Source organism: Miniopterus natalensis, chromosome 9 (genome assembly GCF_054644295.1).
Source record: "Miniopterus natalensis isolate mMinNat1 chromosome 9, mMinNat1.hap1, whole genome shotgun sequence".
Lineage (NCBI taxonomy): Eukaryota > Metazoa > Chordata > Mammalia > Chiroptera > Miniopteridae > Miniopterus > Miniopterus natalensis.
Genome location: NC_142089.1, coordinates 6,560,363 through 6,575,940, shown reverse-complemented (window position 1 = coordinate 6,575,940; position 15,578 = coordinate 6,560,363). Strand labels below are relative to the sequence as shown.

The window sequence follows — 15,578 nt, the reverse complement described above, 5'->3', positions numbered from 1 at the left end:
GTATAACATATAAACCACCTGGCTCTATTACTGAGAGATCACAAAATGTGCACTTTAAAATTCTGATATATAAAAAGAACATCAACTTCACTCATAGCTGAAGAAATGCAAATTAAGATATTGTACACTCTTCACCTGTAAGGTTAGCAAAGATGAAAAACTTTCATAATACCCAGAGCTGATGAGGAGACATGGAAATCTAAACACGCTTTGTACACTGGCACATCTTGGAGGGCAAGCTATTTAACAGCTTTCAAAATTAAAAATGCACATACTTATTGATACAGCAATTCCACTTCTAATAATTTGCTGTACAGATATACCTATACAACTGTACAGGTTCAAAGAATTTAAAAAAAGAAAAAAGAATCAGAACCAACTGTCCATCAACAGGAAATTAAAGTATACATCCACACAATGTCCCACTATGCAGTTGGTTAAAAAAAAAAAGACCTGAGGTATAACTAGTATAACTATAGGTACTGGCTTGAAAAATATGGGCTTGAAATATTAAGTAAAAAGCAAAATTCAAGAGAGTATGTATAGTGTCTACATACATGCTTCTAAGTGCATAGGAAATGTGTAGAAGCATATTGGGAAGTGGGGGTTACTCTTTTAAGACAGTATGAATGTGATTATGAGTATATACTAATTTTATAATTATAATTTCAAGCTCTCAAAGTCATATCCTCATGTCACATCTCTCCATGCTATGACCCCACCTGTTTTTCCAGTGCTCTATGTATGGTTCCAGCCAAACCAGTCTCCTTCCTTTGAGATATCAGCCCAAAGAATTCCTCTTCAAAATGCTCTTACAATTTGGTTTGAACAGCTACCAGCAACAGCTTCAAATATAAATTACCTAAGTTGAAAGAACTATGTCTGCCTGCACCTTCTACAGAACATTTAAAAGAATTTTTTTGAAAAAAGGAAACTGAAACAATTTAATAATCCTCAGCATAGAAGCAGCAAAAGAACTGTACTGACCATTTTCCATGCTTTCCAACATCTCTGCCTTTGCTCCAATTTCCTGTCTGAAATCCTCTTAGCTACTTATCACATGTCCAATCCTGCCAATCCTTCAAAACACAGGTTAAGCACCTCCTCCTACAGCAAATCTTCCCTAATGCCCCAGCCAAACTTAATTCTCTTTCTTTCTTTTTTAATTTTTTTTAATCCTCACCTAAGGATATGTTTTTATTGTTTTTTTGTTTGTTTGTTTTTTAGGGGGAGAGAGAGAGAGAGAAAAACATCGATGTGAGGGAGAAACATCTATCGGCAGCCTTCGGTACATGCCCCCACCAAACCTGAAACCTAGGTATGTGCCCTGAGAAGGAATGGAAACCACAACCTTTTTGGTGTACCGGATGACGCTCCATCCAACTGAGCCACCAGCTAGGGCTAATTCTCTTCTTAAACCACAGTATCATCATCATCATCTCTAGAGACACTTTCCCCTATCTAGTGCTCAACTGGATAAATGTCTCAGTCCCATTAGTGAAAAAATTCATCGAGGGCACACAATCTGACTTGGTTATTCTGTATGCCCCATTTCATATATAAATTAAACTGATATTTCACTAAAACTTATAAGAAAACGAATGGCAATAATCTAAAAATAAAAAAGCACAGACTTTCTTATGCATTCATTTTAATTAGGTAATATTTACATATGACCAACCATAGAAGCGTGAAAGGTAAGGATCCCTCTCTCCGAATCTTCTCCTCCTCCCCAGTGCCCTAGTTCGTACGTCTCCTTAAAAGGCAATCACTACGATCAATTTCTTAACACAAGGTTTTAAAACGTCCTTAGACACTACAACTTTATACCACATTCATAACTTTCGGTCTAAGATGACAAAAATAATCTGTGGCATTCAAAGTAAATTTATTTACGACAATTACACAAGTGCACACTGTATACTTGTGCAATTAAAGTGACCAAAGCAGATGTGGTCTCTACCCTTCTGGAGTTTACAAAACAGCAATGAACCTGAGGTTGCAGAATCTGCCTTCAAGGGGTTTACTATCTAATGGAAAGAATAGAATTAATACTAAGATACAAATGCAAGTAAACATTTATACAAGACACAAAGTGATAAAATGAGTGAGAAGGTTAAAGAACCAAAAAAAAGGTACTTAACTGGAAGGAAGTAAGAGTGGCCAAACTAAAAAAACTTAGGGTAGTATGTTCTAAGCAGTTTTAATTGAAATAGATTAGATCTGATGTAAGAACAGGAATAAAGTAGGAAATAAATGACATCTCAATAACAGTACAGGGAAAAGATGAATAATAATGTCAGGTTTTGGTCAAGTTACTCTCCTCTAAAGAACCAGAAATTACCCTCCAGTTAAAGTAAAGGATTGCTTAAAGATTACTAATCAAAAGGAAAAACACTTTTTTTAATCTTCTATATCTCTGTTTTGAACCACTGTGGTTCAAATTCTTTGATATTCCTCCTTCAAGAGGTAAATCTTAATTCCCTTCCCTTTGCACATTTGGGATGGACTTAGTGACTTGATTCTAACTAATTGAAAAAGTGAAAGTGACAGTGTGTCATTTCTGAAACTAAGTCATAAAAGGCTTCTCTCTCTCATCACTTGTACTGAGGGAAGCCAAATGCCACGTCATGAGGTCACTCAAATAATCATATGGAGAGGTCCATGTGACAAGCAACTGTGAGCCTTCTGCCCACAGCCAAGTGAGTAAGCCATCTGAGAGCACAGCCTCCAGCCCCAATCATGTCTTCAGATGTCTGCAGCCCCAGCTGACATCTTGACTGCAATCTCAAGAGAGACCTCTGAGCCAGAACCTCTCAGCCAAGCCACTCCCAAACTACTGACCACAGAAATCATGAGATAAATGTTTACTGTGTTGTCATTAAGCTTTGAGGTAACCTGTTATGCAGCAATGCATAACTGAAACAACTCCATGGTATTTTTTGTGGGGGGTTTTAGGGGGCTTTTTGTTAATCCTCACCTGAGGATATTTTTTCCATTGCTTTTCAGAGAGAATAGAAGGGAAGAGGGGGAGAGAGAGAAACATCAACGTGAGAGAGACGCATCGACTGACTGTCTCCTACACCCGCCCCAACCAGGGGGTGGGGAGCAAACCCACAACCAAGGTATGTGCCCTTGGCCGGAAATCGAACCCGAGACCCTTTGGCAGATAGGCCAATGCTCTATCTACTGAGCCACAAAGGCCAGGGCACTCCATGGTATTTTGTGTCTCTAAAACATTTATCTTTATCTTCTAGCAGGTATTTGTCTACCAATGGCCAGCAGAAAAAGTAATTCCTAGAAGGCTGTTCTCTTCATCTTTACATGCCTGTAAGGCTTACCTCAACTGAACTACACTGTTAAATGCTTGTTTTTGCTTTTATTTGTTAAAAGATTCTTGCCAGTGCCTATAGAGTTGACTATAGGTATCGAAAAGTGAAACGATTAAACCCTGAATTAAGAGCATAGCTACTGGTGTGGGGTGAAAAAGGAAAATATTGATTTGATTGACTCAACTGAAAATGGAATGAGGGATAATGAATGCAACGATCAAAAATAACTCCAAATGACATATGCATAAGGTGGGAAAAGCAGTCATTTTGTACCCCTGAAGTACCGGAGTATGAAACTTGCTTGAAGAAATATAGTACACAGCAGCAAAACATTATAATACTAACACTTAGAGCTTCATTATTAAGGAGAAAGGGACAAGCCACTTGATTAAGAAAGGGTTCATTTTACATGTGTTTCACAAACTGTCTACAGAATATTAGTTTCTGTAAGAAGGTCATAGTATTCTTTGGGGAAGGGAAAAAAACAAGCAAACAAACAAACATACAAAATGCCCTCTATATTTTACAGGACATTTCTGAGGCTTTCAGGTGCTAATGTGTATTAAAATTAATTTGACCTCAGAACACTTAAAATACTTGCAGCGTATTAGTATGCTATGAATAGAGTTTGGGATACATTGACTTGGGTAGGCAGATTGGTAGACAGGTAGGTGGATAGATTCACAGAAAATAAAAGAACAAGATAAATGTAATAAAATGATCTCACCTAAAAGAGATAACTACCAGTTATGACTATGTAGAATTTCTCAAAGCAAAATAAACTATTAGATAAGCTATCAAAAGCACACACCAGATGTCAGGAAGAATGAAGATTGGAAAAGCATAATAGGATATAAGAGAAGAAAAGAAATTCCCTTCCCACAGGCCATGGCTTAGAATGTGTCAACCCCTCCGCTCCTACTGTGTACCTCGAGAGCTGGCTTGAAAGGGTGAGCAACCGGCCATCTGGAAGGCTGGTAGGTAGCTTAAGAGCTGGTGTGCCCCCAAAACCTTAACCAACAGTGATCATAACTAAGGACCCATCTGATCTTCTCTCTTGGCAAGTGTTAATAAAAGGCATAAAGAGTCCTTAGGAGTGGAAGTGGAAGCAGGAACATAAAGATACAAAGAAACCTTAGGAGATAAAACAGTGGAGTGAATAGCAGAGGATTAGGTGGGCCAGCCCTGTCAGGGAAAAACTTAAGTTAGTATATTATTGTCCAATCTGAACAGCCTTCTGTGGTGGCCCTGCCAGAGAGACCAGGGTCGCAGATTGATGATGCAACCTCATCACATTCAGTGACCCACACATAAAGAAGGGAGAGGGGAGGGAAAGAGGAATGAGGGGGCAGGAGGAACACAGGCTCTGGGTTTAATAAAGGGCATTCCACTTAAATTCACCTGAATGATGTTTTCATATATCAAACATCTTTTTAAGTCAGTGGCCAGAGCCTACATGTCCCATGAGGAATCAAACTCCCAACTGGATACAACTCCCAAGTGTAGCCAGATTCTGCCCAGAGAGGGCAAGGTTTCTAGAGCCTCCCCAGGCAGCTTCTCTGAATTCTTGCATGCAGACGCCCACATTCTCACCTGCTCACACTCCCCCTGGACTGTATTCACCTCATACGTTAAGTGCCACCACCACTCTCCCCCATCCCCACTTCCAGAAGTAGTAACAGGGACAGGAATCAGACCTCTGGGAGCCTGATGGAAATGCATAGGTGGTGTTTGTGAATGTGTATGTGCACACTCTGCTGAGTGTGCGTGGGGCTGTGTGCTGGATTGGGTTTTTATAGGAATAGTTCTCCCCTGCTGCTCCAGGACTCTAGAGATGCTGCATGGCCATGCTTGCTCACAAGCTCTCTTTCGGGTTGGTCTAGGCCCACAATGTAAATACTGTCCCCTTTAGAGTGATGTCCTTATGCTACACACAAGCTGGACAACCATACACAAGCCCTGGCACTAGGGTATGGCTCAACAAATTCTTCCTGCTAAGGAGGAAACAAGGTAATCTGGTCACTAAAGCTGGGTGGGATCCCGTAAGTATTCCAGTATCCATGAGGCCCAGCTGAACCTGGGGTTCTTGTTTTTATGTGAGGCCTGACTTTCAAGGTTTACATTTCTGTTCCACTTTTCCCCAATACCTGAGATGACTTGGGAGACTTTCTGTTCTTGGAGCCAAAGCCTAACCAAAACCCTTATAAATCTCATGTATAACTACTTTAAAATTAGGGCCTAACCCATGGCTTCAACTTCTGATGCAAAAGCCCAAGACAAATAGGCGGTGAGGATTCCTCAAATACCAAGAGCTCTATAAATTAGAGGTCATATCATTTTGTAATTTAACCATGTAAGGAAAATTTTCACAGTTAAATACACTGCTTATGGTTGATGATATACTGGCAAATTTTACGAAATAAAAATAACAATTTTACACTGGTACAAAGAGTTCACTTTACAAAAAAAGTTCTTATATGAGCCCTCCTATCTGACCTAGTTACCTAATATACAGACACGTGCTACATCTTACATTGCTTGGCATACCAAGTTAGTTATACAAATCACAATTCCAACCAAAACTCCAACCTAGTAAATATTTAGTATTTGGGAATTCTTGAGTTGTGATCAAATATTCATTAAAATGGCTTAAGCAATCTTAAAATTTCTAACACATAAATGCTCATTTCTCTTCATTATTTAAGAAACACTAAAACTCAGATAGGAAACCAAGCACAAGCCACCAGGCTCACTAAAGTCACGTTTAAACAGGACAAGCAAAGCTATAAATTTGGAATAATTACCAAGATACTAATAATTAACAATCACTTAATTATGATTCAAGAGGAATTCCTGGTTGTTGAAAACCCCTATGATCAACCAGAGCACAGCATTATCAGAAACTGATTATGTAAGACAATAGCACATTGTTTCAGGATGTGCAAGTATGTGTAATGAAGTTCACAGCCTTGTGACACTAATGACTCACTTAAACATCTGAATTTTCTGCTATCTTAACCTTTAAATCAACTGCAAAAGAAGCTGCCAAAAGCAGTTAGCAGGAAAGCACACAATTCCCAAAAGAACTTCGTATATATAACTCATTTTAATACTTAAATGTTTTTATGATTACTGAGATTTGAACAAGATGTTAAAGATTCAAAACTAATTTTAAATGTAATAGGTGCTCACTAAATCCACAGTAATAGTCAACATACACTGGTTTTTAGAATGGCACAGGTCTTATTCTTGTGTGTGTATTTACAGCAACTGGCATATTTCTGGCCAATATTACATACGATTATTGCAGGACCTAACAGTGGTTACTATCTCACCTTTTAAAAACTTTCTGACTGACCAATAAGTCAAAGTTGAAAAAATAACTGGTGCACATATTTCTTGATTTGGATTACCTTTTTGTTGTGAATGGGTTCTAGTTACTCTAGTTACCTTGAAACAAAACACTGGCAGAGACGATGTTGGATTGAAATTGCCTGACTCTATTCCTACTGAATAAATAATACATTTCAACTGTTCATATTTCATTGTAAAGGATATACAACTTTAGAGATCTGCTCTAAGTTTTGAAAGCAAAGTGAGTCAGAAATCACATTCCTATGAGTACCCAGTCTGAAACAGAGGGTATTTATTCTATACTGAGTTCTCCCTGCCACTACAAACCTCTCTCACAGTTTATTACATTAAAACAATTGAGATGGGAAAAGATGTGTGATAATAAAAACCCTTCAAGGCATCTATCAAGAAGATTATCTCTGAAACTACACCTTGGTTCAGAAGCCTTTGAGCAGGAACTTAGCCTCTGTTAATCTATGTGCACCCTAGTTTCACATTTTCTCTTACCTCTAATTTTTAAATCTAATCCACAGAGTAAGTCATTCTATCAGACAATTGTATTTATGTTTACATGACTATTGAAAACAACACTATTGCAATGCAACACCATTACACAAGCAAAAGTGCTGATTTTAGTGGACTCCCCCCTAACCCCTCCACCTTCTACCTGCCTCACCCCACTTCCACACACCCTCCCTCTGTTAAATCCCAGAGGAAACTCTTGGGTCCAGTGCTAGAATTTTTCTTTTCTATAGGGAAGGTCTATTTGACTTTTTATTAATGATATTGAAAACTTTTTAAAGACTGCTAATGTATATACAGTTTCCCACACCAAAATGCAAATTAAATTCCTACTTTGTTTAATATTTCAAGACAAACTAAATTTCTCATAAAAGACATAAGCATATCAGTTCAAAAGAGTCCTTACAAGTCACAATGTGTAAATACTTCTGATAATAGAACAAATTAATGTCAAGACACAGCCAATAACGTAAAAAGCCTCCATGGAACCGTGCCTGTCAAAGGGCATCTGTATTAGCAGCTCAGGGAAGCGGCATTTGCAGAAAAGCACTACAACTGTGTTCAAAAGAAAATCATTAGGCCTCAGCCCTCACTCCCTTTCCCCTTCCCAGTCCTCTTCGTCTGTATCCTTCAAAGCAATTAACCAGCAGAAAGTGCTGTTCTGCAACCCATCAGTACACACACCAACCTCCATCCTTGGCCCAGAGCTGGGTTTACCCCAGGTGGACTCTCTTAGCCTATTCCCTGTCCAGTGTTTAAGGAAGCTACTACACTAGCCCCAAAGGCAGAAAACCAGACCTTGTCTTATAACCCCTATTTATAAAACAAAACACACTGACGGCTCAATAGCCAGCAAGCCTATCAAACCCTCCGACCACTAATATGTCAAAACACCCACACACACTTTGCTAAATATTAACCTCAAAGACGATCTCAACCTTAACTGAGACAATGTACTTCTGCCTAGAAAAGATGACCCTGGTCCCATTCACTACAATAAATGAGTCCACTGAACAAATCACTGTCCCCAACAAAGTCAGAGGCCAGGAGGAATGCAAAAGCTGGCTACCAGGCCACGACATTTTATAAAGAGAGATTTGATCTTTACATACACACACACACAAAAAGAAAGAGCAGCAGAAACCAGGTTTGCAAAGGGAAGAAATGAAGGTGGAGGAGTCTGAACATGTTTTTGAGTGTCCTTTAGTTTCCAAGGTACTCTTCTGCCTCTTACAAGGTTGCAAAAAAAAAAAAAAAGGCCAGACATGAGTTGGGTGAAAGAAAGCTGAGAAAGAAATGCACCCACCCTTCCCCCATCTTCTCTCCTCTCTCCCAAAAAGAGCTGTGTGTTGTCTGTGCAAACCTAGTCCCAAATATGAGAGAGAGAATGAATGTGTGTATGAAGAACAATGAGCCCTCAGCCTGGCATTGTGTGTGTGTATGTGTGTGTGTGTGTGTGCGCTTCTGCCTCTTTTCCCTTCCACCTCAACAACAACAGGGAGAGCTGGCAGCCAGCTTTCTATCCAGCCTAGGCCATCGAAACCAAAACTGGTACATAATTCACGGTGGAATGAACTCAGCAAGCAAATCCAGGGAAGGAAACAGCTACCCAAAGATGATTTTTATTATCGTATAGATCCAGCCTCTCTCCCCTCCCCCAACAGACTGAGACTAAAGAATCCTGTGTACACCAGACAAAAAGGTCTCTCTTTAAATGGAAAGCAATTATCAAAGCCATTTCAAATCTAGGCAGGGGATGCACGGATGTGTGTTACATTAAAAAATGTCTGTTTTGTAATTCACCAAATGCCCCCTTTTCACTAGTTACCTTTTTGTGTGTTTTTTTTTTTTTAAAAAAAATTGCTTTGGAGAAAGCTATTTCAGGATTCATACAAAACTACTTTCTAAATGTACCTTAAAATAGCAACACATACTGGAACGTTTAAGGCACCCAGTTTCTCAAGGACACATTTTGCTCACATCAATGTTTGAAGTCTCTAATCCAGAAAAAAAAAACTGTAAGCAAAACCTTGGCAAAAAGAGGCAGAGGGGGGACAAATGACAATTCAACAATGAATCATTTTGTTTTCCTTTCAACAACTTCTCCAGCAACCGGTTTTCAAAGGAAACCTACGATACTTGCCCCCTCCCCACACACACCATCTATGTAAAACTACTTCTCTTCTTTCCAAACCCTTAAAAAAAAAAAAAAAAAAAAAAAAAAAGCCGCTCTCTTGCCGAGGGCAGAACCCCGATTCTGCTGCTGCTGCACGGGATTTGGGGTTTCAGAATTCAGGAACCAGAGAACTAGAGGTGGGGGCGACACAAAGAGCGGAATCATCTTCTCCCAACGTGAAAAAAAATCAGTACTTTCGGGAAAGTCCGCCCTCCAGACCCCCAAACCCACACACACGGGCGAGAAACGGGCCGTTCCAGCGCCCGGCCGCGCCGCCGCTCCTCAGCTCGGCCGGGCGTCGAGTCACAGCAACTAGTTCAGCCCCAGGCAAGTGAAGCCGGAGCGAGAGCCGGCGGCGAGGGGCGAGCGGGGCCGGCCGGCGAGCCGGACAGTCAGTCACCTGCCCGGAGCGGGCCCCGCGGCCCCGGCCCCGCCGAGCGCCGCGCCGCCCGGCCCTCGCTCTCGGGCTCGCCCGGGACCCGGATTCCACGCCCACCCCACGCCCGCCCCACGCCCACCTCCTCGCCCTCCCCACGCCCCGCGCCCCGCACCGGGGGCCAGAAAAGCAAGCCGACGCCACGCGCGGGCAACTTGGAGACTTACCTTCCCCGGAGGCGCTACACCATCAATGGAGGTGTGTTCGGCCGGCTCCCGGGAAAGTGGGGGGGAGGGGGGGACGCGGCGGGAGGCCCGCGGGGCTGGGGGCCGCCGGGCTCGGGCCGAGGAGCGGCCGGCCGCGGGGACGGAGGCGGGGCTGTAGGGGCTTCCCTCCCGTGACCTTCCGCGCGGTGTCCACCAGCCGCCCCGCTCCGCGCTCGGCCGGTCCTTCAGGAGCGAGAGCCCAAGATCATGTCTGGTTTTTGTTTTTCTGAGGAGGGCGAGGGGGCTCCCTGAGGAAGAGGGTGATTTTTTTTTTTTTTTTCTTCCCTCCTCAACTAGGAGAGAAAAATGAGGCAGAGACGATGTGGGAGGCGAGCGAGGGGAGGCGGAGGCGAGGCGGGGGGCGAGACCCGAGCCGGGCGAGCGTCTCGGGCGTGCGGGAGGAAGACGAAGCTGGGAGCGCGGGGGGGAGGCTCGCGAGCGTCTCTGGGAGCAGCGGCGCCTCAGCGATGGAGGCCGAACCGCGGCGGGGTTGCTGCACCGACCCCGCCGCCCACCTCGCAGTATCGCGCCTGGTTATTGGGTGTGACGCGCGCCGAGGCTGGGCCAATGGGAGACGGAGAGCGAGCGGAGGAGGCGGGACTTCTCGCGGTCCCGGCCGGAGCGCGCGCTCCGGGAGGCGGCCGGGCGGTGGGCTGGGCTCCGCGCCCCGCGTGTCTTTGTGCGGGGCCGGGGCCGCGGCGGGTAGGTCCCGGGGGCGGGGTGGGCCGGAGTCCGGGTGCTCCCGTTATTACCGGGGTCACAGTCTGCCTTTTCAGCCACCTAAGGCTCGGATTCCTATCCCGGGGGGGAAACCGGAGCGGGTTCGAACAATGCGCCGAAGGACTCTGGAAATTCTGCTGAGCATCATCGTTTTCAAAATCAATCCATGGCCAAAGATTAAGAAAGAGAAAAACGAAATTGGCAAAGAATAAGAAGAAAAGCCTGCAAAGTCTCATCGGGGAATAAAGAAGGGACTAGAACCACCGGCAGAGGGGATTTTAGAGAGAGAGCGGTGTGCGCAGCTCTGCCGTAAGTCCGGAAAAAAAATCCAAAGAAAGAAAAATCTAAAGATCCCCGTTTTTCTTCGAGAAATATTGGGGTCCGTCCCGTTTTCCGAAAGACTTGACAAGTCACAGGGCCTCCGTGGGATGCTGTTAGGGGAGTGAGGGGCAGGCCAAATGCTCCTGTTCCATTTAATGTCATTTACAGGATTGAGGGGGTTGGGAATTTTAATTACGTTTAGCAGTTTTTGAAATGCGTATCGTGTTTACGGAGCCCTTTCACGGACCCTGGCGTGAATCCAGAGTGAATCATCAACGTTATTGTTTGTTAATACACTGTAAATGCTTGTTGGCGTCCCTCTGCCCTACACTTTTCCAGGAGGGGTTCAGACCTGTATATAATAGAATAATTAAGGCATAGAACAGAGCATAGAATAACTCACTCATCTTTTTCAAATAAAGGGATCATTTTTCTCTTTGGAATATCTATTCAGATTATAATTTCACATCCAACCGTTTCTTTTAGGAATGATTTAACCAGCAGATATTATTGGACTGTGACCCAAGAGATCTAAAACGTTAGTTGTCCCGTGACCTTTCTGAGTGACTTTTTAAAAGAATTTTATTGAATTTATTGGGGTGACATTGGTTAATAAAATTTTATTTTATTTAAGTAAAAGGTTTCAAGTGTACGGTTCTATAATGCATCATCCTCATATTGTATTGTGTGCTCACCACCCAAAATCAAGTTGTCTTCCATCACCAGTTATCACGCCTATACCCTCTTCTATCTCCGCCCACCCCCGAGTAGCTTTAAGCAAGAAAAATCCTGTCTGCTGCAATTCCTTCAGCTATGAAATGGGAAGACTGATTAATACTGCCTTATATACCTAATAATGTGAGGACTGAATTTTACAGCATAATAGATTCAATAAACAGCTCTCAATATCCTAGACATGGATGAAACTATTCTACATCAGTTTGGAAATAATGAGGGGTAAAGTGTATCGGATGGCTTCGGTTTCCATCAAAATCTACATTTACAGAAGCAGTATTTCTAATCAAGGTTCAGTCTGTGGTGGGTGAATGGACATTGCTTCCAAGATGATGCCTGTGGACCCTGCACGGTCATTCAGCAGTGAAGAGAGGGGCTCTCAAGATCAGGAAACTACATTTACTCTAGTATTAGGATCCTTTTCATTTATAACAGTGTAGATTTAGAAATGTCAAAATTCCACGTAGTTGCAAAGCATAATGGTATGGTAGTTGGCCATAAAATTAGCAAACTTTGACAATCCCACGCAAGAGTTGTGGTCCAGCCAGAGAGTACATATAGCCTTCCCTCAGAGCATCTGAGAGGCTGATAAGGTAATAATAATACGTCGTAATAACAACAACTGTGAAACCATTGATTGAAAGCTTTTAAGTCCCAAGCTCCAGGCCAAGCATGTTGTATCCCTTAGCCCATTTAGTCCTGACAATAGCTCATGACGTGTGTTGTCATTATCTCCATTTTAAAGGTCAAGAAATAGGTCTTAGAGAAGTTAAATAACTTGCTTAAGGTAAAAGAGGTCGGATGGGTTGTTTTTCCATTATGAAATTAGCAAGTTTTCCCTTTTCAGCAAACTTTAGAAAATGGGGATGACTTTGGTTATTGAATCTGGAAACATCAGGAAGGACTTTTGTTATTTTATGTATCTTACTACAGGTAGAAGTGATTTTATTTGTTATACAGAGGTCCCATCAGAAATGTAATACCATTATTTAAAAGAAGCCAGGAGGAAAGAGGGATTCTTTAATAACTGATGTGACAGCCAGATAGCTATATAGGAAAATACAAGCAATGCAGAACGTTTTTTAAAAAATAGATTCCTATTATTCCTAAACTCTCCCCAAAATTATAGATGGGTATTTTTAAATGTAAAAACTGAAACCACTAAACCACTATTTGTTAGGCTGAGTTTACTAGTTTTTATTTTATTATTGTTCTCTTTAACCTACATACAGGTTATGCTTGTTCTTTGCCCTGGCCAGTTTGGCTCAGTGGTTAGAGCATCAGCCTGCAGGCTGAAGGGTCCAGGGTTCATTTCCAGCCAAGGACGATGTTTTCTTTTTTCTCTCTCTCTCTCCCTTCCACTCTCCGAAAAGCAATGGGAAAAATATCCTTGGGTGAGGATTTTTTTTAAAAAGATTATGCTTATTCTTTTGTATATGTCAGATATTTTATGATTTTTTAAATGAAACCATAGAAGCATTAAAGGAATACTAAAACTTTTTCAAATCATGATTGAGGATGTTCTGTCCAAGCATGACAGGAAACCCAGAAGCCATAAAGGAAAAACACCAATAAATTTTACTGCGTAAATATTTTACATCTCTGTGAGGCATGAAAAACAACAAAGCAATGCAAGAAACAGGCAAACAGAAGGAAAATATTTTCAACACTTAAAGGGCTAACTTCCTTAACACAATATAATCATAATGAAATAAATGCAAATTAAAATCATCTCTCATTATCATTTTTTTTTACTTCATAATATTCAGTATTGATGGGGATGTGAGAAAACAGGCACCCTGATGCATTGTTGGTGAAACATATAATCTGACCATTTTTTAGAACTCAATTTGGCACTATCTGTGAAAACGTTAAATAGCCGTACCCTTTGGGCCAGCAATTCTAGAAAGCCATTTTACAAATAATCTTGCATAAATATACTAAAACTTAAATAAATTATGCTACAAACATACAATGGAATAGTTGACAGCATTCAAAAATAATTCAGGCAATCTGAATTGGTAGGGAATGACAACCAGGGTTCAGAGTTAAGTGGAAAAAAGCAAGTCACACAACAATTACGTAAAGTATAATTCTACTTGTATTTTATTTTATTTGTATGTGTGTGTTTAGAGAGAAGAAGGGAGAGGGAGGGAAGAGAAACATCAATGTGAGAGGAGAAACATCGGTAGGTTTCGAGCCCCAACTTGGGATTGAACCTGCAACCCTGGGCATGTACCCTGACTGGAAATCAACCTGTGACCCTTCGGTGCCCTGGACAGTGCTCCAACCAACTGAGCCACACCAGCCGGGGCCTGTTTGTATTTTCAAAAGGACAGATTTGTATGCGGTTTAAAAATGTCTAGAAGCACTGCACTGGGAGGATGTTTACAGTTAGTCACTGGGCGTGGAATGGAGAGGGAGCCGGAGACTGACTTTTTACTTCTGTTGACTGGTTTGTTTGATTTTTTTTTTTTTTCTCTTCATATGAAGCATGTATAATTTTCATAATTAAATAAATTTAAGTTCTTTAAACATGGCTGGCAACTGGTCTCCATAATTCACCAGAAATACTCAAGCCCCGGCCGGGCGGCTCAGTTGCTTGGAGCTTCGTCCCATTCACCAAAAGGGTTTCAGGGTCAATCCCCCAGTCTGGGCGCACACGGGAGGCGGCCATCGATGTTTCTCTAGCTTTGTCCTTTCCTTTCCCTCTAAAAAAAATCTCTTCAAGAGAACTGGGATGCTTTATGAAGCCTGATAACAAACTGCAGCTTGTCCCTGGGCGCTTTCTTTGACACTGCCTTCCGAGTTTGTGTAGTGCCAAGGCAGGCCAATAATGAGGGGCAACTACCTGCCGCTGCGCCTGAGTGAGGGGTCTGTCCGCTCCCTGCTCACAGCTCACCTTGCATTTACCCACAGTGGGTTTTCGCTTTACAAAACGTTGTAAATCAGAATTCTCCCTCTTCAGTCTTTTCCCTCAGGCCAAGTAAGTACCTTTGATAGCCTTTCTCAAAGTCCTGGCCCTGAATTGGAATGGAGAATGGGTGATTATTGGGCTTATTACAGGAGGCCACATCACACATGCAAACACATACAAAAGTGAAACAGCTTTTCCCAAAAAAAGGATCATAAATCAGAAACCTTTTTCCATTGTTTGGACATGAGTAATTGTGGTTAGCAACCAAGGTTCTTGATTCAACTCCAGACTCCAATGAATTTTCTTTCCACCAAAGCAGAAGTGGGTCTGTTTACCAGTAACAGATTTCAAGGAAACTCTGTTCCACTGAACCACATCAGATCCAGTGGAGTGACGCTCTTCTCTGAGTCACATGTAGCCAGCCAATGCTACAGCTTGCTGTCCAAGGACACTAGGGCATTTTCTGGGTGAGATCTAAATCCAGCATCTGACTTCTGACCACTTGTGGTTCTTGAAAAGTCTCATAGGGCTTTGTGAAAGAATTAAGGGGAGGAGATGCTGATTTTCATTGGCCTGGCCCAATTCCAAGTTTGTTCATTAGCAGTCCTTTGTCTGCTATCTCCCTGAGACGTGCTATTCCACAGTCCCTGTTATAAACAGCTGTCCACTGTTAGCTGAGCGAGCCAAAGAGCCAGCAAATTCCACCCTGGGGGGAGCTGCATTTCAAGATAAACACTTCCTCCACATCTATTGGTAAGTTACTTTGGTTTACGTTGGAGGAAAGGTATGGTTTTCCAGGGAGAATAAAGGCATAATTATGGGGAGTTAAAAATGATCCACAAACCCTATTTTGTCTAAA

At 42.2% G+C, this 15,578-nt stretch overlaps 1 protein-coding gene and 1 long non-coding RNA gene across 3 annotated transcripts in view; one reads left to right on the top strand and one right to left on the bottom strand.

Annotated features, from left to right (window-relative positions):
• RERE (arginine-glutamic acid dipeptide repeats) overlaps positions 1-10,078 on the bottom strand; it is a 345,910-nt gene extending 335,832 nt beyond the window's left edge. For both annotated transcript variants that reach the window (XM_087820126.1, XM_087820131.1), the window contains exon 1: positions 9,988-10,078. The gene's annotated coding sequence lies outside the window, so the exon portion shown is untranslated. The remainder of the gene's footprint in view (positions 1-9,987) is intronic.
• On the top strand, positions 9,946-14,337 carry LOC148092335 (uncharacterized). Its single transcript, XR_015715002.1, has 2 exons — positions 9,946-10,018; positions 10,803-14,337. It is a non-coding gene; the product is annotated as an uncharacterized LOC148092335 (long non-coding RNA).
• The last annotated feature ends 1,241 nt before the right edge of the window (positions 14,338-15,578 follow it).